General features: G+C 35.9%; 2 protein-coding genes across 3 annotated transcripts in view; one reads left to right on the top strand and one right to left on the bottom strand.

The window, feature by feature from the left end:
- LOC106870223 (monocarboxylate transporter 12) overlaps window positions 1-13,376 on the bottom strand; it is a 104,405-nt gene extending 91,029 nt beyond the window's left edge. Inside the window, exon 1 of one of the 2 annotated variants that reach the window (XM_052967205.2) lies at window positions 13,239-13,376. The gene's annotated coding sequence lies outside the window, so the exon portion shown is untranslated. The remainder of the gene's footprint in view (window positions 1-13,238) is intronic. The other variant, XM_014916236.3, reaches the window with a different exon arrangement.
- The window catches only part of LOC106870222 (EEF1A lysine methyltransferase 1), a 271,394-nt gene that overhangs the window by 67,451 nt on the left and 177,933 nt on the right, over window positions 1-26,010 (top strand). The window lies entirely within an intron of this gene.

The following is a 26,010-nucleotide window of genomic DNA, read 5'->3' as shown; positions in this document are numbered from 1 at the left end:
GTGACTTACAGTTTCAATATCGTTAACCTGTGCTAAAATTGCTGCCTTAGATATTATGACTGAAAAATGGCATGGAAAACCTCCCAGTGGCAAATACCCAAAGAGAGCGAATAATGCAGATATTAACAAAGCCCTTACCCACCAATGGTTAATGGCCTCTGGCTTGAAATCAGAAACAGAGGGGTTTATCATAGCAGCCCAAGATCAATGCCTACCTACAAAGAACTACCAGGTCAACATATTAAAGAACGGCAGCTCCCCATTATGTCGTATATGCCAACAACAAAATGAGACCATCGATCATGTTGTCTCCATGTGCAGTCTGCTTGCGCCTACAGAGTATCTCAACAGGCATGATAGAGCTGCACAATATATTCACTGGGTAATATGCAAAAACCTGGACTTGCCCCATGACAAAAACTGGTGGGAACACAAACCACCCCCAGTACTTGAAAATGATCACATTGCACTCCTCTGGAACTTCACCATTCAAACTGACAGAAAGATAGACGCAAATAGGCCAGACATCATACTGAAAGACTTCAGACAAAAATCATGCCTCCTCATTGATATGACTGTCCCAATCGATATAAACGTATCTGTCAAGACCTACCAAAAACTGAGCAAATATAAAGATCTTGAAATAGAAATTAGCAAAATGTGGAATCTGAAGACGAAAACAATACCTATTGTCATAGGTGCCCTGGGAATGACAGCGAAACGGGCTGATTACTACCTAGCTCAGATACCAGGAAACCCCAAAATGGCTGAAGTTCAAAAGATAGTGCTCATGAGAACTGCCCGTATCCTACGTAAAATACTGTCTATGTGATCTCAAATTTTAAAGCAAACACATAATTTTCTTATGGTTTCTTAAACATTCACTTGAACAAAACTGTACAAATCCAAATATATGGTACCCTAGGCATAACACCTACATGAACTTCTAACTTGTTGTCTCTTGAGGTCTCTGGGTGAGACTTGGATCCAACTTGTACAAATGCAAAACAAAAGTCAAACATAAAATAATAATAATAATAATAATAATAATAATAATAATAATAATAATAATAATAATAGAGAACACCGGGGAAGTTTAACAGGAGAGAACACCGGGGAAGTTTAACAGGAGAGAACACCGGGGAAGTTTAACATGTGAGTACGATAAATCACTGTCCGAAACTTATCCAAAAACATCGGAAATAAAGACATCGCACGGAGCCCAAATATAGCTGACAAAGGGTTGGACTATACCCGAGTAAGTAATACTCATTGAAATTTATTCCTATTTTTCCAAATATAATGATGTATTTTAACTTGATACCTCCACTACCCGAACAGCGATCGTAAACACACGTGTTACATCAAAATACAGACCATCCCCAAACCCAAACACCATATACAAAAAATAGCTGACAAAGGGTTGGACTATATCCGAGTAAGTAATACTCATTGAAATTTATCTCTATTTTTACAAATATAATGATGTATTTTAACTTGATACCTCCACTACCCGCACAGCGATCGTAAACACACGTGTTACATAAAAATCAGACCATCTCCGAACCCCAAAACACCATGTACAAAAAAATTACAAACATATTAAATAACACCGGTATTATTTCACCCAAGAATAACAACCGAGAAGTACGTACTGTAAGCTTGTTAAGAAAAAAATACGAAGATATGAACGTGCAAAACAATCTGACAACAGAAATAAACGAACCGGTACCCTACGAAAACGACGACCGTCAAAATAAAGGGCCGGACGTTGTTCCTCATGTCCCGCAAACAAAACCAAAACGGCATAAATGGACACGTGAGGAACACATTTCGATCCTACACGCCTATTTCACAGCAGTACTCTACCCAAAAAACGAAAACGCAACAACACATACATATAAAACATGGAAGAAAAATAATGTAAATATAGACCTCGATAAAACAATGAACCCTAACAAACTAGCTAACATAAGAAGATATATTCTAAAAGCAAAAAAAATATCAGAAATAGAAATAGAACATTTGAAAGAAAAAATACATCAGGAAAATCTAGATAGTAGTCACACAGCAATGCCAAATAATAATATAAACACTGAGATAGCAAAACACGAGGACAAACGTAACATGCCCGGCAAAAACGAAGTAAACAAAAAACAACAAACCCAGACCGTAGAGATGTTTAATAGTGTACAAAAAGCACCAATCCAGAACACCACAGACAAACATATGAATGAAAAGGAAGGCAAAACAAATATAAAGCCTGGAAATAACGAAGGGAAACCTAATAATTACGATACTATGAAAATGAAAATAACCGAAGAACTGAAAACCACAGATCTTAGAATGGACCACAGATTATATCTCCCAAAAATCAAAATAGACAATAAAACAACATCAATAATAAATAGCATAAACCTGGCCGTCACGGAACTAACAACCACAGAAACAACAGGCAATATCACTGAGCTAAATGACATGATATATGCGGCAGCCACTGCAGCCACAAAAGAAGCAGGATACTCACTCAAACCCATCCGAACAGGAGTTCTACCACCCAAAGAGACCTTGTGGATAAATAACATCCAGAACAAAATTTAAAAAAAGAGAAAAGATTTATCGATTCTCAACGAAATTAGTAAACAATCAACACTACTAAGTAACAAGAAGAAAACAAAAATACTGTACAAATACAGCATTACAGAAAAAGACTTACCTGAGGCAAAAGAAAAACTAAAGCAAGACATCCTTGCCAAAGCACAGAGGATCCGCTGGTATGAGAAACGCCAACGTTTCTTTGAACAAAACAAACAGTTCAAATCCAACCCCAAAAAACTCTACCAAGAACTGGGTAAAAATAAAATAGACATTACTTCAGCACCAACAGCAGAAGAACTAGAGAAATTCTGGAAACAAATATGGTCGGTGAAGCAACAACCCCAAAAAAGGACCATTAAAACAACGAACTTAGCACCTGAGCAACTCTGGGCCCCTATAACAACTGAAGAGGTCACCCAGACACTGCAAAGACTAAGCAACTGGAAAGCACCTGGACACGACAAGATCCCCAATTTCTGGTTAAAACACCTGCCAGCAATGCATAAAAAGCTGGCAGAAAACTTTAACAACATAATAGCAGATCCAGAAACAATGCCTGAATGGCTCACAAAAGGGAAAACCATCTTAATCCCCAAATCCACGGAAACGGAGAAACCACAAAACTATAGACCTATAACCTGTCTCCCTACGATCTACAAAGCCTTTACTGCAATAATATCGCAGAGAGTGAGTAAACACCTGGAAAATAACAACCTGTTTCCAGAAGAGCAGAAGGGATGCTGCAAGGGCTCATACGGCTGTAAAGATCAATTATTGATCAATAAAGCCATAACTGAAGACAGCCGCAGAAAGAAGAAAGGCCTCAGTATGGCCTGGGTGGACTACCAAAAGGCTTTCGACAGTGTTCCCCACACGTGGATTCTGGAAACACTAGCCATAAACAAGGTGGCACCAATTATCATAAAATACATAGAGCACTCAATGAACAAATGGCAGACAGTGTTACAGCTCCAAACAAAAGAGGGACTTGTGAAAACGAAAGCCATCCCCATTAGAAGAGGAATATTCCAGGGAGACACGCTCTCTCCACTCCTGTTCTGCCTGGCACTCACACCTTTAACAGAATTGCTAAATAGAACTGGATGCGGTTACAAATGCTATGGAAAAACAGTCAGCCACCTTCTATATATGGATGACCTAAAATTATATGCAAAAAACGACAAAGAGCTAGAAACACTACTACAGACAGTACACGGCTTTACCAAGGAAATAGAAATGAAATTCGGATTAGAAAAATGTGCCAAAGCAACCCTGAAAAGAGGAAAATTAGTTAAAAGTAGCAATATAACACTAGATAAAGCCAATGAAATAAGAGAACTAGACGAAAGCCAACCATATAAGTATTTAGGAGTCAATGAACTAGATAGGATACAACATACACAAATGAAAGAAAAAATAAAGAAAGAGTACTATAGACGAGTTAGATCACTACTAAAAACAGAGCTCAATGCTAAAAACAAGATAATGGGTATCAACACTTTAGCTGTCCCAGTTATAAGCTACAGCTACAACATCCTTAACTGGACACTAAACGAACTATGTAAAATAGACAGGAAAACAAGAAAAATAATGACAGGATATAGGATGCACCACCCAAAATCTGACATAGAAAGGCTATATATACAACGCACAGAAGGTGGCAGGGGTCTTATACAGCTAGAAAACTATTATAAAATAACCACCATAGGACTGCAAAAATACCTACTCCAGAAGCAAGGGAAACTAATACAAATAGCCACAAAACACGAGCAAAACAAAAAACTGTTTTCAGTATTTAAGGAAGCTGACAAATACAAACAAGAAATCAATCTACCTAACAAATACGAAGAAGAAGAAGAAGAAACAACAAAAGCTATAAAACAAATGAAATCCAAACTAAAACTAGAACAGCAACGGACCATGATAAAACGATGGCAAGAAAAGCCCCTACATGGTAAATACTGGGCTAAACTAAATGCGAAAGAAATAGACAGAGAAAAATCCCAGCAATGGCTGAGAAGCTCAGGACTCAAAGCAGAGACTGAAGGATTTTTAATTGCTGCACAAGACCAAAGCCTCCCCACCAGAAATTACCAAAAACACATAATGAAAAGAAATATAACAAGTAACTGTAGAATATGTGGAGATCGACAAGAAACAATAAATCATATTATCTCTGGCTGCCCAGTCCTGGCTAAGAAGGAATATATTCACAGACACGACAGAGCTGGGACCTATATACACTGGAAGCTATGCCAACATTATGGAATAGCAACAGAAAAAAGATGGTATAAACACACGCCAGAAAAGGTCACAGAAAACGAGAAAGCAACCATACTCTGGGATATGCCAATACACACAGATAGAGAAATTAAGGCAAATAGACCAGATATAGTTGTCAAAGATCATGAAGGAAAAAAATGCCTTCTAATTGATGTTTCAATACCAGCAGATGACAACGTTTCTCTAAAAGAAATGGAAAAACTTTCAAAATACAAAGACCTGGAAATAGAGATAACTCGAATGTGGAATCTAAAAACAGAAACAATTCCTATCATAGTAGGTGCCTTAGGTATAATAAAAAAATATTCAGACAAATACATAACAAAAACACCAGGACTTACAAATATATATAACATACAGAAAATTGCACTACTGGGTACTGCACACATTCTACGCAAAACACTTTCAATACAGTAAACATAAGAGCACCACAGCAAACCACAGCACATACCCAAGGCGCACAGAGCTGCGCTCGGTAGTGAAGTGAAAGCACGTTATAAAAATAAAACTACTGAATAATAATAATAATAATAATACGGGGGCCTATATACACTGGAAGCTATGCCAACACTATGGAATAGCAACAGAAAAAAGATGGTATAAACACACGCCAGAAAAGGTCACAGAAAACGAGAAAGCAACCATACTCTGGGATATGCCAATACACACAGATAGAGAAATTAAGGCAAATAGACCAGATATAGTTGTCAAAGATCATGAAGGAAAAAAATGCCTTCTAATTGATGTTTCAATACCAGCAGATGACAACGTTTCTCTAAAAGAAATGGAAAAACTTTCAAAATACAAAGACCTGGAAATAGAGATAACTCGAATGTGGAATCTAAAAACAGAAACAATTCCTATCATAGTAGGTGCCTTAGGTATAATAAAAAAATATTCAGACAAATACATAACAAAAACACCAGGACTTACAAATATATATAACATACAGAAAATTGCACTACTGGGTACTGCACACATTCTACGTAAAACACTTTCAATACAGTAAACATAAGAGCACCACAGCAAACCACAGCACATACCCAAGGCGCACAGAGCTGCGCTCGGTAGTGAAGTGAAAGCACGTTATAAAAATAAAACTACTGAATAATAATAATAATAATAATAATTACCCTGATCCAGTACTAGGCACTGACTCTCATGGTTTTTGATATTAAGTGATTGGAAGTGTTAACTTGGTATAAAAGATTGGCTACAGCAAATATTTTGCTCAATACCACAGATTTGCTTGTCAGTTGCTTGACCTTAACCAGTTGATTATATCCCGTAGTGACTGACGTTATGTGCATCTCTGATCACGAGCAGGAGTAGTGGAGGAGCATCATAGTCATGCGTTGAGAGGGATTTTGGTGGGTTTGAATAATTCACCTCTGGAAACATGGGTGTTTCGTTCATGATTCTTAAACAAACCTTACTTAAGGACCTTTTGGGTGGGATGGGCTACTCGACCTGAAGAAAATTCTAACTGGGTCCCACCTGCAAGGTCATGCGCTGTTTATCTTTATATGAAGTTAACATGCTTTGCACATCTGGTTGTGATGCATATGTCTGGTGTACCTATATCAGAAGAGGAGTCATGGTGGGTATATTGGGCTTCGTATATTTGTACCCCAGTGTCACTTTGATGGCATGCACTGCTATATGAGTGTTGCGATGTAGCACGAGCAAACAAACACTCCAGAACACCAAAGCAAACCAAATAAAACAACTAGAAAGTTCTTTACAACGAGATTCAAATTTAAGCGGGAAACTCTGGGAATGGCAAACCAACAAGAAGAGGTATATTTTGACGATTTTAGTTGTTAAACTACTATAATATTAAGCTTCGTTATAAGATTCTGTTCAGAGAGAAAGTATAAAATTAGGTGACTGTATATTTAGACGTACACACCATTTACACATACACGCACACACACACACTCCCATGCATACATACATGCGTATATAAATATATCATCATCATTTAGCGTACACTTTTCTATGCTTGCGTGGGTCGGGCGGAGTTCAGTCGAGGCAAATTTTCTACGGTCAGATGCTCTTTCTGTCACCAACCCTCACCTGTCTTCAAGCAATCGTATCATCTTCCCTTGGCCAAACATATTTTCGCAGATTATTGAAAATGAATGGTTCTGTTTGTACGACAATGAATGCAATGTCAAAACGAGGAAACAAATCCACCTATCAGGCTTTGGTCAGCCCAAGTTATAGAAGATACTTGCCCTAGGCGCCAAGCAGTGGGTCGAACCCAGAATTATATGGTCGAGAATCAAATTCCTTACCACACAGCCACGCCTACGAGTATATATATATATATGTATGTATGTATGTATGTATGTATGTATGTATGTATGTATGCATATCTATGTGGATGTGTGTGTATGTATGCATATCTATGTGAATGTATATATATATATATATATATATACATACATACATACATACATACATACATACATACATGCATACATACATGCATACATACATACATACATACATAGGCGAAGCTTTTCAAAATAAACATATTTTGTGATGATATTTTTGAGTTTAACTTATCCTTTGATTTCGGAAGTTTCACGTAGATGGCAAAATGAAAAATTTTCCACTCGTACACAGACAGCACGATCTATATTCTTCAGAACATGATTTTGGAAAGTCCGCCATTGAAAACTGTACGTTGAAATTTGTTATGCTTTCATCTTCTAGATCCCATACATTAGCTAGAGGAAGGTCATGCGTCTTCTCTCATGATGCTTAATAGAATATACATTATGTGTAAATCTGCTCTTGAAGTCGCAATCTGTTAGGCCTAAGTAAGCACGTTCACTCTGGTCGGCCAAAATCTCTTAACGACTCTATGCCAACTTCTTGTTGAGATATTTACCGTCTAGAGGGCATAAATTAATTTTGGCACAGTTCCACTGAGGTTTGTTTGCTGAAGAAATGCTGTTGTAATTTTCGTAGTTTCCTTTATTAATATTTTGGAGATCACTAGTATAGCTGTTACTAACTCTTAGAAATTTCTTATTTGAAATTTTATAGTAACGATGACAAACAAGGCAGTACCCCCAAATCATAAGAAAGTTTTGAGTAATACTGGATACGATGCTTTAGGTGAAAGGATAGTTAAATTAAATAATATTGCACTTGTACACCTTCTTTGGGTTTTAGAGATATTATTGGATAGTATATTTCTTCGGGAAATTCACTTTCCTTACAGACGTTGATGGTAGTGTAACTAAAAAAAAAATTACTTCAACAAGCAAAATGTGGTCGATCAAAGATATTTACTAGATTATCTAAGGCTATGGATGCGAGTACCTGGAGGGCTTGTTAAGAAATGTCAGTTTCTCCTTAGGTATATGGAGCAACATTTACTTGTGTTTAAATGTAACATAATATCTAGTTGATCAGAAATGTATTTCTTAAACTAAATTCTTTGAGTGCATTAACATTTCTCCAAAGCTTTTGGAATTGATAGCTATACATATGGGCAGGAAATTAACAAACCATCATCTCTATAAATGCTGAATTTTACAAGATAAAATTTCTTTTGGAGAGTATAAGATATATAATCCCACACGCCCTCAAGCCTCATCTTCATCATTGCCTCATCCGATAGCTCGTCGCAATTCCGTTTTACCTAAACGCAATCAGCAGTTAAGACGTCTTAACATAGACCATAATGCTGATTTCAAAATCAGTAAAGGAAGGAAAATTCTTGTTGAAGTTTGAGGTATTAAGAAGTGGCTTACAAACAGAAGGGTAATGTTTTATATGGAACCACTTTGGTATTGTGGAATTTTATCCCTCAGTTTCTCAGCCCCTTTTTATTAATAGTTTGGAGTTTGACAAGAATTTTATCTCTACCGTACTAATGATTTTGATTAACTTTTTGATGAAGACGACATTGGAATAAAATATAATAGCAACGAGCTATTCGATGCGCCTTTGGGCTTGTATGACTAGATTTAAGTTTGACCGCTTTTTCTTAAAACAGAACGCACTTTTAACTTTATTTTTATCGCCATCTCTCTTCGCTGTTGAAGAGACAGTTAAAACAGTTTTTTTTTTGTTGAGCAGTTAAGCACTGAAGTTGATGTAAACGATTTACCCAACCGCCTCACACCTAAAATTGCTAACCTTGCGTCAAGATTTTAAAGAATTACAAAAATCTTCGGAATCCTGGTATTTACACTACTTTGATTTTTCACAAAAACATTTAGTTTTCCTTGACTTTATCTCCAGCTCTGACTTTGGGGCAGTCGTCTCGAGTGCTTCATTATCAACCTTCCTTTGCATAAAGTATAAATTATGAATATAGCTGATTTTGTGCTTAAATTAATTATTATTACTGAGTTCAAATTCTGCGGAAGTCGATTTTGCCTGTTATCCTTTCGGGATTTATGAGTTACAGTTGACTTGACCGCTCCTCTTAAAATTGCTGGCCGTGTACCAAAATTAGAAAAAATTTATTATTACTAGCATTATTAAATCTTAACCAGGTAGTGACCCGGCAGAATCATTAGCACGCCGGGCAAAATACTTCGCGGCATTTCGTTTGAGTTCAAATTCCGCCGAAGTCGACTTTGCCTTTCATCATTTTATGGATCGATAAAATAAGTACTAGTTGAGCACTAGGGTTGACTTAACTCTTCCCCCAAAATTGCTGACATTGTACCAAAATGTGAAATCAATATTAAACATTAACAAGGGTTTAGTGAATTTGTTCAGCTTCGGTATAAAGTATTTATTTTATCGATCTGTTAAATTTTGGACTAGAAATATTCTTTTCTACTCTAGGCACAAGGCCTGAAATTTTGGAGGAGGGGGACAGTCGATTAGTTCGACCCCAGTACGCAACTGGTACTTAATTTATAGACCCCGAAAGGATGAAAGGCAAAGTCGACGTCGGCGAAATTTGAACTCAGAACGTAAAGACAGACGAAATACCGCTAAGCATTTCGCCCGGCGTGCTTACGTTTCTTATTTCTTTACTGCCCACAAGGGGCTAAACATAGAGGGGACAAACAAGGACAGACAAACGGATTAAGTCGATTATATCGACCCCAGTGCGTAACTAGTACTTATTATTTAATCGACGCCGAAAGGATGAAAAGCAAGTCGACCTCAGCGAAATTTGAACGTAACGACAGACGAAATACCGCTAAGCATTTCGCCCGGCGTGCTAACGTTTCTGCCAGCTCGCCGTTTATGGGACAAGAAATATTGAACAATAGTTTACTCTCAACATTACAACTATGTTGTGTATCGTACCAGCATAATCACTGAGCTATGTAAGAACTTCTAACAAGGCACAAGTCCATAAGCCAGAGGAAGATATGTAACTGACTGGAATATGTCCGCTGGCTTTCCCAATTAAGCACAAAAGAAGGGGCGTAAAAATGTGCACCATTAGTTTGCTCTATACATTTTCCCCCTGATATTTTAGTGCAAAAATGGAGCAATTAAACGACAGTTCATATTAACATACATACATACATACATACATAAAGTTTATATATATATATATATATATATATATATATATATACACACACACACATAGTAAGGGAGATGAAGAGGTTGTTTTCTAAAAACACTCCCGTCTGTTATCAATCATTTGACATACATAATTCCACTTGTCTTCTTTTTTCCTCTCCCTTTTCCTTTTTTTTTTGTTTACGTAACTACAAATTATCTACTTGTTGGCAGAAGACAATTATTTAAGTGCATAAAGAAATTGAGATTATATATAATATTCATATCCTGCAGGGAAACGTTAATAGTGCAAATTAAATTTAATGGAAATTGAAACCGGGTCGCAGACATGGTTTGCTTACCAAAAGTAAAAAGTAAATAGTGTTGATTTCTCAAGCAAAAAGCAAAGATTTGGGGGAAAAAATGAAGGAAATGGGCTGGTGCAAGGTTCATGTTTCCTCAATTTGTTGCTTAAGCGAACCCAGTTTAACTGTACTCTGAGTTTTAAACCTATGCCGGGATGTAACCAATATTTAGCAAGATATTTATTTCTACTCTAGGCACAAGGTCCGAAATTTTAGTGGGGGGGGGGAGCCAGTCGATTAGGTCGGCCCCAGTACGCCACTGACACTTAATTTATCAACCCCGAAAGGATGAAAGACAAAAGTTGACATCGACGGAGTTTGAACGCAGAACGTAAAGACGGACGAAATGTTGCTAATCATGGGGGCCTGGCGTGCTAACGATTCTGCCAGCTCGCCGCCTTAAGAATACGTATAATATTACCCATTCAAAGATTAGCTGTTGCAGCATATCAAAGACTGGTTTCATGATGAAGTAATTATCAGGCGTAACAGTTGCTCAAGTAATCAGCTATATTATCTAAATATAGAAACTGAAATGTTAACGATAATGATTTCATTTAACTAAGGGATATTTGTATTTATTCATTTTTTTCTTTTTGTGGGGAGAAAGAAATGTGAAGCCTCACGATCCGATTGAAGCGAAATCGACCCTAGTCTTGATTTAAAATCAGCACGCGACGCACCTAAGTTTAAATACAGTATGTCATCCAAAGCCGGCTTCTCTGCTGCTTCCATCAGCTGTCAAGATGACTAGTAATTAGTTTATAGTGCACTGACACAGATCCGATGGCGGCGAGGAAAAATAGAAGTTTTACGAAGGTTTCCTAATATTGGTTTCAAATTTTGGCACGATTTTTTGACAGCAATTTCGGGGGAAGGGGGCTAGTCGTTTACATCGACCCCCAGTGTTCAACTAGTACTTATGTTATCGACCCCGAAAGGATGAAAGGCAAAGTCGACCTCGGTGGAATTTGAGCTTGGAACATAAAAACGGACGACATGCCACTAAGCATTTTGCCCGGCATGCTAACGATTCTGCCAGCTCACCGCCTTAAGGTTTCCTTATATTGATCCTCCAAAGTTTCCTTAACATCTTGTACTTATAGATCTCAGTTGCTGATTGAACAGAACTATGAATAAAGCCATTCCAGATATCACCGTCTAAATATCTTTCTTTCTTTGGGTATAGTATGCCCCGGACTTCGTTATTCTATATCCCATATTGGTTTAAGAGTGGTTTCTGCGATATTTAGCAACTATTTTTAGCGAGTCAACTATCAACCACTTAGAAATTACTGCATAGACTCGAATCGTGGCTGTTGACAACTGATGCAATTTCACGACAAATATTGACAAATTCTAGCTTATAATCATAGGTTCCCATTTTTGATATGCGGTTAAAACACGAACTTTCACTAACATCTGACGGAACGGTAAAGCTCAGTCGCCGGTTTTCTAACGCTATCAACGTACATGTATGTGTACATGCATGTATGTACGTATACATACGTACATACATGCATATGTGCATGTGTATATACATTTATGTATATATATTATATATCTGTATATATATATATGTATAAATAATATATGTATACGTATATCTATGTACATATACATATATATCTATATATGAATGCTTATATATATAATTATAAGTACTCATAAGTAGATGGACTTGTGTATATATGTATATATATATGTATGTACATATACATGTATTTATGTATAATGTAAGTACAAAATATAAGCATATACATGTATATACGAGATGTTTGAATACGCGCATATACATATAGAACACAGATGAATAATTGAGCGTGTGTAAACTGGCTTGTGTATGTATGTGTGCGCGCACTTTTGTGTGTGTGTGTGTGCTCGCGCGCACACGCTTGTGTGTACGTATATCTATATACCGTATATCAATTCTCTGTTTGATGCTGAAATAACATAAATACAAAAAAAGAAAGTTAATACTTGTTAGAATCATTTACAAAATTGTATGAATTGCAAAAGAAACGCATTTAAAAATGGGCGTGTGTGTGCGCGCACTTTTGTGTGTGTATGTAAACGATGTGAGAGAAAGGGAGACAGCGAAAGAGAGAAAATGATTGTATATATATATATATATATATATATATATATATATATATATATATATATATATATATATATATATATATATATATATATATATAAATGTGTAGAAAATGCGAGAGAAAGAGAGAAGAAAGGAAAGACAAAAAGACAGAAAGAGAAAAATGTAAAGGAAGTTAAAGAAAAGAGGAGACGAAGTGTTAAAGTATTAAAAGTTTGTCCGGCAACAGAAAAGCTAACCCAAAAGCTAAACAAAAGAAATGAACTTTTTTTCCATTTCCATTAGCACAAAATTTTGACTAATTAGAAATGAAAAAAAAAAAAAAAAAAGTTACATAAATCCTAATTTTATTTGCATATGGATGCATGCGTTTATGGGATCTAAAAGCTTACCTTAGTCTCTTTTTGAAGTGTAATTTGCTGTCGATAGTGGTTTAGTAAACACGACAATGTTGCGCGATGTATGTAAATGAGTGTTACAGAGCGATATGATACGTTTGCTAAAAGTGTGCGTGTTTCGTTAAAAACGACTAAAACGTTAGAGAGCACACAAAACTTATCTGAAGCTTCTTCACTTTTTCTTTCTCTTTTTACTACTACTACTACTACTACTACTACTACTACTACTACCACCACCACCACCATCACCACCACCACCGCCACCACCACCACCACTACTACTACTACTACTACAAACAACACATCATATGATTGGAGTAGGAATACCACTAATACCATCACCACGTATAATAACATTGATACGCTTCCTTTTCCTTAACGTTATATGTACACACACATGCATATATGCATTCGTACCTCATATGTATGTATGTATGTATGTATGTATGTATGTATGTATGTATGTATGTATGCATGTATGTATGAATATATATACATATATATATACACACACGCCCACGTGCATATGTGTATATTCATGACCAGACATTAACTTTATTACTTCAATATATATATATATACATATATAGATATAGATATATATATACATATATGTAGATATATATACATACATATATATATATATATATATATATATATATATATATATATATATATATATATATATATATATATGGGAGAATATACAAATAATAACAACAAACGAGGACAGGTGGTGTAAATAACAAAAGTATATATTAGTATGATGCTCGGGAATATGCACACGTGTATGTATGTATGTATGTATGTACGTACGTATGTATGTATGTATGTATGCATGCATGCATTATGTATGTATGTATGTATGTATGTACGTATGTATGTATGTATGTATGCATGTATGTATTTATGTATGTATGTATGTAAGTGCCTTTTGCTCTAAATATCACATCCACTCCACCCAAAGCGTGCATTGAGTGCCCATTTGAAATATGGTCTTACCAGTTTCATACATACATACATACATACATACATACATACATACATACATACATACATAATTCACACACACATATACATAAGTGTGTGTGTGCGCGTGCGTACATGTGTGCGTACATATGTGCGTACATGCGTGCGTAAGTTGTTTGCGCGTGTGCGTTTGTGTTTTTGTTTACGTTAGTCTAAAGACCGGTATTGTTGTTTACGTTATGCTGCTATCAGTCCTGCAACTTAGTAATTGGATAAAGAGAAATCGATAAAATAATTGTCGGAGTAAAGTAATTGCAGGGAATGATATATGCTCGCCTGTATAATAATATTCATCGAACGCGGTGCTGTAGCATGGCCGCAGTTTAATTACAGAAACCAGTAAAAGAATACTTATGCTCACTCACACATCTTCCCGCCATATACATACATTCATATATACATGTACATATATATATATATATATATATATATATATATATATGTATATATATATATATATATATATATATATATATATATATATATATATATATATATATATATATATATATACATATATATACATATATATATATATATATATATATATATATATATATATATATATATATATATCTTCGAAACGTCTAGATAGAATAGAGACAGCTGATGAAGGGATATTCCAAGTGGCTTTCCGTTTTCCTATGTGTTCGTTCCGTTGTCTGTAGTTTATTGTTCTAACGTCCTGTACCCTGATATGCATATATATACACATGTAGATGTAAGTATGTACATATATGTGTGTATACATGTATATATATTCCTTGTATTATTATATATATAGATATATACATATATATACATATATATATATATATATATATATATATATATATATATATATATATATATATATATATACATATATATATATACATATATATACATATATATATATATATACATATATATACATATATATATATATATATATATATATATATATATATATATATATACGTATGTTTATATACCGTTGTGTATATATGTGTGTGTATGTATGGATTTATATATATATATATATATATATATATGTATATATATATATATAGGTACATATATATACATATATACATATATATACATATATATATATGTACATATATATATATATATATATATATATATATATATAGAGAGAGAGAGAGAGAGAGAGAGAGAGAGAGAGAGTAATATAGGTGTATATAGTTAGTAAGTTAGTTAGTTACTTAGTTACTTAGTGAGTGAGTGAGTGAGTGAGTTAATTAGTTAATTGCTTACGTAGTTTAGTTTAGTTACTTAAGAGTCTGTATGATTTCATTTTATATATTGAGTGCCCTTGAGGCAAAATAAACTCTGACTAAAAACAATTTCTCCCCGCCGAAGAAACTAGCATTGCCATCATTCTCATCAATCCTCATCATCAGTCATCATCATCGTCATCATCTTCACCATCATCATCGTCACCATCATCATCTTCACCAGCATCATCATCAATAGCAACAACTGCAGCAGCAGTTTCATCATCCCCCACCGACACCACCACCATCACCACCTCCACCTCGTCATCAACATCATTGTTTATTATTTTGCATGAGTCACTCTCTTATGAGCAAGCAGAAATATTCATCGCTGCTCTCTCTCTCTCTCTCTCACTCACTCATCCACTCACTCACTCACTCAATCACTCACTCAATCTTTCTCTCCTTCACTCGCTCTTGTGTCTATCGCTTTTCTCGGCTTCTTCCCGTCGCTTTCCTCAATCTTCTTTTATTTCGTTTTCTTTCTTCTTTCATTTCGATCGTTGTTGCGTAACCAAGTCTGAGTTATTATTATCCATCCTAAGTGATAGTAAATAAGTTCATACTTGTGCTTCAGTTCCAATATAGACGTCATTGTACTACGTAAGATTGTTTTTTTCTTTTTTTACTTTTTCACTTAATATAATCCACGTGTTAAAGGAATAGTACATGTGTGTGGGTGTAGGTGTGTGTGTGTGAGCATGAGTTTCACAACACGTGCTGGCAGTTGTTGTTGTTTAACCTCAAGATAGACTTGAATAACCCAGACCTATAAACGAAGTTGTTACAGCCTCAACCATCTGTCCTTTTTTTTCTTTTTGATTTTTCTTCTTGTCATAGTATATCCCGGACTACATTACTCAGTCTTTTTTTGAAGACGCTAGGATATGATTTAAGCGAGATGCGTGTGTGTGCGTATGTACGTGTGTGTGTGTGTGTGTGTGTGTGTGTGTGTGTGTGTGTGTGTGCGTGTGTGTGTGCGCGTATGTACGTGTGTGTGTATTGTGAGTGTGTGTGTATGTGTGTGTGTGTTTTCATGCAAAGTGCATTAAGAATTATATAACTAAAAGCATTTTGAATTACTTTTCTTTTCGTAAGGCTAGAAAAGCAACTCAAAAGTTGCTTTTATAACTGGTCGGGCGATCACGGAGAGACGCTGTTATTCGCTCCCAGTTTGAATAAAGTATATACATGGTGTGTTGAATTATTATTATTATTGTTTACACGAACGTTTTCTACATTTCGGATAAAACCCTTTGTAACCATCGTCCTGTCTTTGTCCTTACATGTTTTTGATTTATATTAGCCCTTGTGGCCAATAAAACAGAATTTATTATTATTATTATTATTATTATTCAGTAGTTTTATTTTTATAACGTGCTTTCACTTCACTACCGAGCGCAGCTCTGTGCGCCTTGGGTATGTGCTGTGGTTTGCTGTGGTGCTCTTATGTTTACTGTATTGAAAGTGTTTTGCGTAGAATGTGTGCAGTACCCAGTAGTGCAATTTTCTGTATGTTATATATATTTGTAAGTCCTGGTGTTTTTGTTATGTATTTGTCTGAATATTTTTTTATTATACCTAAGGCACCTACTATGATAGGAATTGTTTCTGTTTTTAGATTCCACATTCGAGTTATCTCTATTTCCAGGTCTTTGTATTTTGAAAGTTTTTCCATTTCTTTTAGAGAAACGTTGTCATCTGCTGGTATTGAAACATCAATTAGAAGGCATTTTTTCCCTTCATGATCTTTGACAACTATATCTGGTCTATTCGCCTTAATTTCTCTATCTGTGTGTATTGGCATATCCCAGAGTATGGTTGCTTTCTCGTTTTCTGTGACCTTTTCTGGCGTGTGTTTATACCATCTTTTTTCTGTTGCTATTCCATAATGTTGGCATAGCTTCCAGTGTATATAGGTCCCCGCTCTGTCGTGTCTGTGAATATATTCCTTCTTAGCCAGGACTGGGCAGCCAGAGATAATATGATTTATTGTTTCTTGTCGATCTCCACATATTCTACAGTTACTTGTTATATTTCTTTTCATTATGTGTTTTTGGTAATTTCTGGTGGGGAGGCTTTGGTCTTGTGCAGCAATTAAAAATCCTTCAGTCTCTGCTTTGAGTCCTGAGCTTCTCAGCCATTGCTGGGATTTTTCTCTGTCTATTTCTTTCGCATTTAGTTTAGCCCAGTATTTACCATGTAGGGGCTTTTCTTGCCATCGTTTTATCATGGTCCGTTGCTGTTCTAGTTTTAGTTTGGATTTCATTTGTTTTATAGCTTTTGTTGTTTCTTCTTCTTCTTCTTCGTATTTGTTAGGTAGATTGATTTCTTGTTTGTATTTGTCAGCTTCCTTAAATACTGAAAACAGTTTTTTGTTTTGCTCGTGTTTTGTGGCTATTTGTATTAGTTTCCCTTGCTGCTGGAGTAGGTATTTTTGCAGTCCTATGGTGGTTATTTTATAATAGTTTTCTAGCTGTATAAGACCCCTGCCACCTTCTGTGCGTTGTATATATAGCCTTTCTATGTCAGATTTTGGGTGGTGCATCCTATATCCTGTCATTATTTTTCTTGTTTTCCTGTCTATTTTACATAGTTCGTTTAGTGTCCAGTTAAGGATGTTGTAGCTGTAGCTTATAACTGGGACAGCTAAAGTGTTGATACCCATTATCTTGTTTTTAGCATTGAGCTCTGTTTTTAGTATTGATCTAACTCGTCTATAGTACTCTTTCTTTATTTTTTCTTTCATTTGTGTATGTTGTATCCTATCTAGTTCATTGACTCCTAAATACTTATATGGTTGGCTTTGGTCTAGTTCTCTTATTTCATTGGCTTTATCTAGTGTTATATTGCTACTTTTAACTAATTTTCCTCTTTTCAGGGTTGCTTTGGCACATTTTTCTAATCCGAATTTCATTTCTATTTCCTTGGTAAAGCCGTGTACTGTCTGTAGTAGTGTTTCTAGCTCTTTGTCGTTTTTTGCATATAATTTTAGGTCATCCATATATAGAAGGTGGCTGACTGTTTTTCCATAGCATTTGTAACCGCATCCAGTTCTATTTAGCAATTCTGTTAGAGGTGTGAGTGCCAGGCAGAACAGGAGTGGAGAGAGCGTGTCTCCCTGGAATATTCCTCTTCTAATGGGGATGGCTTTCGTTTTCACAAGTCCCTCTTTTGTTTGGAGCTGTAGCACTGTCTGCCATTTGTTCATTGAGTGCTCTATGTATTTTATGATAATTGGTGCCACCTTGTTTATGGCTAGTGTTTCCAGAATCCACGTGTGGGGAACACTGTCGAAAGCCTTTTGGTAGTCCACCCAGGCCATACTGAGGCCTTTCTTCTTTCTGCGGCTGTCTTCAGTTATGGCTTTATTGATCAATAATTGATCTTTACAGCCATATGCGCCCTTGCAGCATCCCTTCTGCTCTTCTGGAAACAGGTTGTTATTTTCCAGGTGTTTACTCACTCTCTGCGATATTATTGCAGTAAAGGCTTTGTAGATCGTAGGGAGACAGGTTATAGGTCTATAGTTTTGTGGTTTCTCCGTTTCCGTGGATTTGGGGATTAAGATGGTTTTCCCTTTTGTGAGCCATTCAGGCATTGTTTCTGGATCTGCTATTATGTTGTTAAAGTTTTCTGCCAGCTTTTTATGCATTGCTGGCAGGTGTTTTAACCAGAAATTGGGGATCTTGTTGTGTCCAGGTGCTTTCCAGTTGCTTAGTCTTTGCAGTGTCTGGGTGACCTCTTCAGTTGTTATAGGGGCCCAGAGTTGCTCAGGTGCTAAGTTCGTTGTTTTAATGGTCCTTTTTTGGGGTTGTTGCTTCACCGACCATATTTGTTTCCAGAATTTCTCTAGTTCTTCTGCTGTTGGTGCTGAAGTAATGTCTATTTTATTTTTACCCAGTTCTTGGTAGAGTTTTTTGGGGTTGGATTTGAACTGTTTGTTTTGTTCAAAGAAACGTTGGCGTTTCTCATACCGGCGGATCCTCTGTGCTTTGGCAAGGATGTCTTGCTTTAGTTTTTCTTTTGCTTCAGGTAAGTCTTTTTCTGTAATGCTGTATTTGTACAGTATTTTTGTTTTCTTCTTGTTACTTAGTAGTGTTGATTGTTTACTAATTTCGTTGAGAATCGATAAATCTTTTCTCTTTTTTTAAATTTTGTTCTGGATGTTATTTATCCACAAGGTCTGTTTGGGTGGTAGAACTCCTGTTCGGATGGGTTTGAGTGAGTATCCTGCTTCTTTTGTGGCTGCAGTGGCTGCCGCATATATCATGTCATTTAGCTCAGTGATATTGCCTGTTGTTTCTGTGGTTGTTAGTTCCGTGACGGCCAGGTTTATGCTATTTATTATTGATGTTGTTTTATTGTCTATTTTGATTTTTGGGAGATATAATCTGTGGTCCATTCTAAGATCTGTGGTTTTCAGTTCTTCGGTTATTTTCATTTTCATAGTATCGTAATTATTAGGTTTCCCTTCGTTATTTCCAGGCTTTATATTTGTTTTGCCTTCCTTTTCATTCATATGTTTGTCTGTGGTGTTCTGGATTGGTGCTTTTTGTACACTATTATACATCTCTACGGTCTGGGTTTGTTGTTTTTTGTTTACTTCGTTTTTTGCCGGGCATGTTACGTTTGTCCTCGTGTTTTGCTATCTCAGTGTTTATATTATTATTTGGCATTGCTGTGTGACTACTATCTAGATTTTCCTGATGTATTTTTTCTTTCAATTGCTCTATTTCTATTTCTGATATTTTTTTTGCTTTTAGAATATATCTTCTTATGTTAGCTAGTTTGTTAGGGTTCATTGTTTTATCGAGGTCTATATTTACATTATTTTTCTTCCATGTTTTATATGTATGTGTTGTTGCGTTTTCGTTTTTTGGGTAGAGTACTGCAGTGAAATAGGCGTGTAGGATCGAAATGTGTTCCTCACGTGTCCATTTATGCCGTTTTGGTTTTGTTTGCGGGACATGAGGAACAACGTCCGGCCCTTTATTTTGACGGTCGTCGTTTTCGTAGGGTACCGGTTCGTTTATTTCTGTTGTCAGATTGTTTTGCACGTTCATATCTTCGTATTTTTTTCTTAACAAGCTTACAGTACGTACTTCTCGGTTGTTATTCTTGGGTGAAATAATACCGGTGTTATTTAATATGTTTGTAATTTTTTTGTACATGGTGTTTTGGGGTTCGGAGATGGTCTGGTTTTGATGTAACACGTGTGTTTACGATCGCTGTGCGGGTAGTGGAGGTATCAAGTTAAAATACATCATTATATTTGTAAAAATAGAGATAAATTTCAATGAGTATTACTTACTCGGATATAGTCCAACCCTTTGTCAGCTATTTTTTGTATATGGTGTTTGGGTTTGGGGATGGTCTGTATTTTGATGTAACACGTGTGTTTACGATCGCTGTTCGGGTAGTGGAGGTATCAAGTTAAAATACATCATTATATTTGGAAAAATAGGAATAAATTTCAATGAGTATTACTTACTCGGGGATAGTCCAACCCTTTGTCAGCTATATTTGGGCTCCATGCGATGTCTTTATTTCCGATGTTTTTGGATAAGTTTCGGAGCAGTGATTTATATTATTATTATTATTATTATTATTATTATTATTATTATTATTATTATTATTATTATTATTATTATTATTATTATTATTATTATTATTATTATGTGATGACAACTCACAACTTATTTTACTGGGTATGATGGAAAGTGTTAGCTGTCCACGGTCAGCAGACTAAGGTGACACTTGTTTACTGGTCATACTTCAAGAACCCTACGAAGAATTCTTGCAGTTCCAAGCAATGCTGATCTTGTAGGTGTTCTACCTTCACACTTGCACCAATCTTTTTCAGTCATGTCGGTAGCTGAGTGCTGATACTTCCAAGTGCACCAATAACTATTGCTTTCACGTCTACTCTCCTCATTGACCACAGCCTTCGTATTTCCCACTTCAAATCGTCATAGCTATTTATTTTTTCTTCTTTCACATTCATGCTGTTGTCACCGGGACATGCTATGTCGATTATCATGCATGTTCTTTCTTTTTTATTCACCACAACAATTTCCGGTTTCCTATGTCTGGTCAAGTGATCGCACTGGATCATTGTATCCCACAGGATTTTGCAATTCTCATTCTCGGTGACTCCTTCTGGGGTTTGCTCATATCATGTCTTTGCCCTTTGTAGGCCGTGATTTCCACAGAGCTCCCAATGGATCATTCTTGCCACATTGTCATGCTGTCTTTTGTATTCGCGTTGTACCAATTTCGGGCATTCGCTAACGATGTGCCATACCGTTTCACTCCTCTCACCACACATTCTGCATTTATCGCTGTCGGCAGTGTTGTCTATTCTGTACTTCACATAGTTAGTCTTTAACGCTTGTTCTTGAGCTGCACATATGAGTGCTTCTGTCTTTGTCTTCAAGTCACTCCTCATCATCCATAGCCATCGGTCTTCTGTATCCGTCTTGGCGTTCACATCTCTGGCAAACTGACCATACATTTTTTCCTTCCATGCTTTTTTGGGGTCTTTTTTTGTTCATTTATTGTTCGATATTTTCTTTAGTCTCACAATTTTCAGTTTTGATGACACCGGTCTTCTTCGTATGTTTCAACCATGACCCTACAGCATTTTCTTTTTATATATCGCCCTAAGCTGTTTTCTTCTGCTTCGATACAGTCCTGACAACAAGTCAGACCTCTCCTATCCTTTCTTCTGGACAAGTACAGCCTATCGGTGTCACTCTTAGGGTAGAGGGCCCATGTACTGTCAACATTTTTTTGGTCTTGATATCCATTTTCATCACTTCTCTCTTTTGTCATTTTATAATTCCCACTCCACATCGAGGTGATGTTATCGCCCACATGTTAAATGCTTGGATTTTATTCCATCCGGTCGATTTTGAGCGCAACACCAACCTTAATCTTCGGAAATATTCCATCCTCAGTTGCTCTTCCATTTCCTTTTCCATTATCTCGTTGAACTCTAGTACACCAAGGTATTTATAACTTCCCGTCTGAATTTGTTTAATCAAGTCTTTGTTCGGTAATTCTATCCCTGCTAGGGACTGTACCTTGCCTTTTTTAGATAGATTATTCAGTACTTCTTGAGTCCAAATTCCATGAATGGAATTATTATTATTATTATTATTGTTCAGTAGTTTTATTTTTATAACGTGCTTTCACTTCACTACCGAGCGCAGCTCTGTGCGCCTTGGGTATGTGCTGTGGTTTCCTGTGGTGCTCTTATGTTTACTGTATTGAAAGTGTTTTGCGTAGAATGTGTGCAGTACCCAGTAGTGCACTTTTCTGTATGTTATATATATTTGTAAGTCCTGGTACTTTTGTTATGTATTTGTCTGAATATTTTTTTATTATACCTAAGGCACCTACTATGATAGGAATTGTTTCTGTTTTTAGATTCCACATTCGAGTTATCTCTATTTCCAGGTCTTTGTATTTTGAAAGTTTTTCCATTTCTTTTAGAGAAACGTTGTCATCTGCTGGTATTGATACATCAATTAGAAAGCATTTTTTTTCTTCATGATCTTTGACAACTATATCTGGTCTATTTGCCTTAATTTCTCTATCTGTGAGTATTGGCATATCCCAGAGTATGGTTGCTTTCTCGTTTTCTGTGACCTTTTCTGGCGTGTGTTTATACCATCTTTTTTCTGTTGTTATTCCATAGTGTTGGCATAGCTTCCAGTGTATATAGGTCCCAGCTCTGTCGTGTCTGTGAATATATTCCTTCTTAGCCAGGACTGGGCAGCCAGAGATAATATGATTTATTGTTTCTTGTCCATCTCCACATATTCTACAGTTACTTGTTATATTTCTTTTCATTATGTGTTTTTGGTGGGGAGGCTCTGTATTATTATTATTATTATTATTATTATTATTATTATTATTATTATTATTATTATTATTATGAAAGCCTCTCGGAGAGTTCTTAATTACTGATTATTCCTTAGTTGAAAGCAGGCAACAACAAATCACCAATGGTTTCAAGTATACCTTCTCCTGTGACTCAAAAAGACAATATTCTCCTTAGAATGCGAGCTGTACCCAATAATGCTGTCTTCTGGATCACCTCGAGCCTGACAGCAGCTCCAATATTCTTAATATGTTTTTCAAAGCTCTTGGAAATTGCTCCTAATGCTCCAGTTACCACCGGTATCACCATTACTTTCCCCGTGCCCCATAACTTTCCTATTTCGTCCCACAGTGACTGGTATTTTTCAATTTTTTCTGTTTCCTTACATTTTACCCTCGAATCGCCTGGTATGGCAGCATTCATTATCTTTACTTCATTTTCATCCTTATAAATGAGTACGATATCTGGCTCTTTTAAGTCTTCTTTCTGCATTCAATCTCATCTTTATTCTTCAAAAACTTACTGTGCATTTTCTTGTCCTGCCAAATTTTCTTCATCTGGTCTCTCTGGATTTTCTTAAATTGTATTGGATCTACGGCTTTGTTCATTATCTTTCAATATCTTTCCATCAGAACTCTCCCTGTAACCTAATTATCATTTCACATAGCTCCATCCACACCAGAAAAGACAAATTTATTAGAGATTTTATAGAGCCAACATGAACTCAAATATACCACAGTCCGATGAAGGGAAGCAGGCCGAAACTTCAAAGTCACTACTCTTCTTGTGAAAATGTAATATGTATGTGCATTTTTTTCTTTTGAAGAGTGTGAATATAAAATTCAAGTTTGTGAGCGAAAAATGTTTAAAGAAAAATGATTAAAGAATGAAAAAAAATTAAAAAGAATCCTTTTAAAGAATTGGAATCATTGACAGAGGGCATCAAGCTACAATTGCATAAAAAATACTGAGATGTTTTGCACAATTTTTTCTCAATTGCATAAAAGTTTTAAGAGTCGTTAACCACTTGGTCACGAGGAACTCATACCTAGGAAGATAAAAATAGTTTTGGAACCTCCTTGTTTGGGTTGGATATTAAAATTGTAGGCAAACTTTTGATTTTGACATTAAAGAACATGTCAGTAATATAGAAAAGAACCTGTAATAATATTAGAATATCAACGCAGAATAAAAGCATTCAGCTAATGGTGTGTATTGCTTGCCAGATATTGCAGTGTAGCATTCATAAGGCCTAATATTCTGGACCCATTTTCAGTTTCGTCACAGATCAAGTGCATTGAGAGCAATTGACCGAAATAGTTCGATATGTTAATATTGATTTCAAGAAGAAAACAGCTTTCATAGAATAGTTTCTTCTTGGATTTATTCAGTTACGACGATGGATACCGAAAATGGTCTAAGTAGTTTTTAGAACAATTTGTAAAAACGAAATACGTTAGAAGACTGTCGGTTTCAGTGCTATGGCAATACTGCAGTTATGGCTGTTTATATAAGTTGTGTTAAACAGAATTAATGAAAACATTGCGAAGCTATTTTTGTAAGCTGCGATAAACAATGTGACAGTTTGGCCGGACTTCGTGTTGCTAAACATGATGCATTCTTTTTTCACTGCAATTCAGACGCTTTATTCGTTCTTGCCCTGTTCAACACTGCGTTGGTAAAAGCTGAAAGATGCTTTATCAATAGATGTCACCTCGATTTAAAACTTGATGAAATGTTAAAACAGTGACTGCAATCAATTCATGAATTGTTTGGTATCATATTGGATTTTTTGTAGTTGTTGATGATCAAAATCAAACTTTTTATTTCTTGGCCTTTCTTGGATTTTAGATGAAAATTTTTATTCGAATTGACTGTGTTTAAAAATACTCCCGAGATCATACTATCAGTTTTCACGATGATGCTTACAATTTTAAGACTCTTCAAAGTTATTTTTGAAGTAGTCGAGAATAATTGACCAATGAATCACTTGAAGCTGGCGTGAAACTTTTATAACGTGGATATCCTTGTCTCCAATTTTATAACGTGGCGCCGTATGCCACTTTTATAACGTGGACTTATAACAGGGTTATATACATATCCATGTAACGGGGTAGACACCAACTGTCTCCACTTGATGTGTTCCCAGATACTCTGCCAACAACTGTAACCAATCCAAAACAATTCTCAACGAACTATATCAACCTTTCAACAATTTCCTGCAACTCCACAAACTCACAAACGACACCTTTCGACTTCCTGCAATTTCTCAACTCAATTTCTTTTATTGGTCACACAGGGCCCAACACAAAGGGGCAGAAAAGCGAACATACACAGTGTGATTATAATAAAATGACAAATGTAATGAAATCGAGTGAAAATTTTAAAATTTTTACAGAAATCGAGATAATAATTAAAAATTCCACCCCCTTTTGTCGTTGGGTGGCTGCACTTAGTCATTTCCATTCATTCGCAACTTTCTTACCACGTTCGTCCATCTTCTACCAAACGTTGTATGCGACATGTATCTCTTCTCCAGTCGGATTTTACGTTTTAGGTGGTAGTT

This window comes from Octopus bimaculoides, chromosome 4, assembly GCF_046866305.1.
Source record: "Octopus bimaculoides isolate indiv1 chromosome 4, ASM4686630v1, whole genome shotgun sequence".
NCBI classification, from domain to species: Eukaryota; Metazoa; Mollusca; class Cephalopoda; order Octopoda; family Octopodidae; genus Octopus; species Octopus bimaculoides.
The sequence above is the reverse complement of the archived record's forward strand: the minus strand, read 5'-3'. Positions and strand labels throughout refer to the sequence as shown.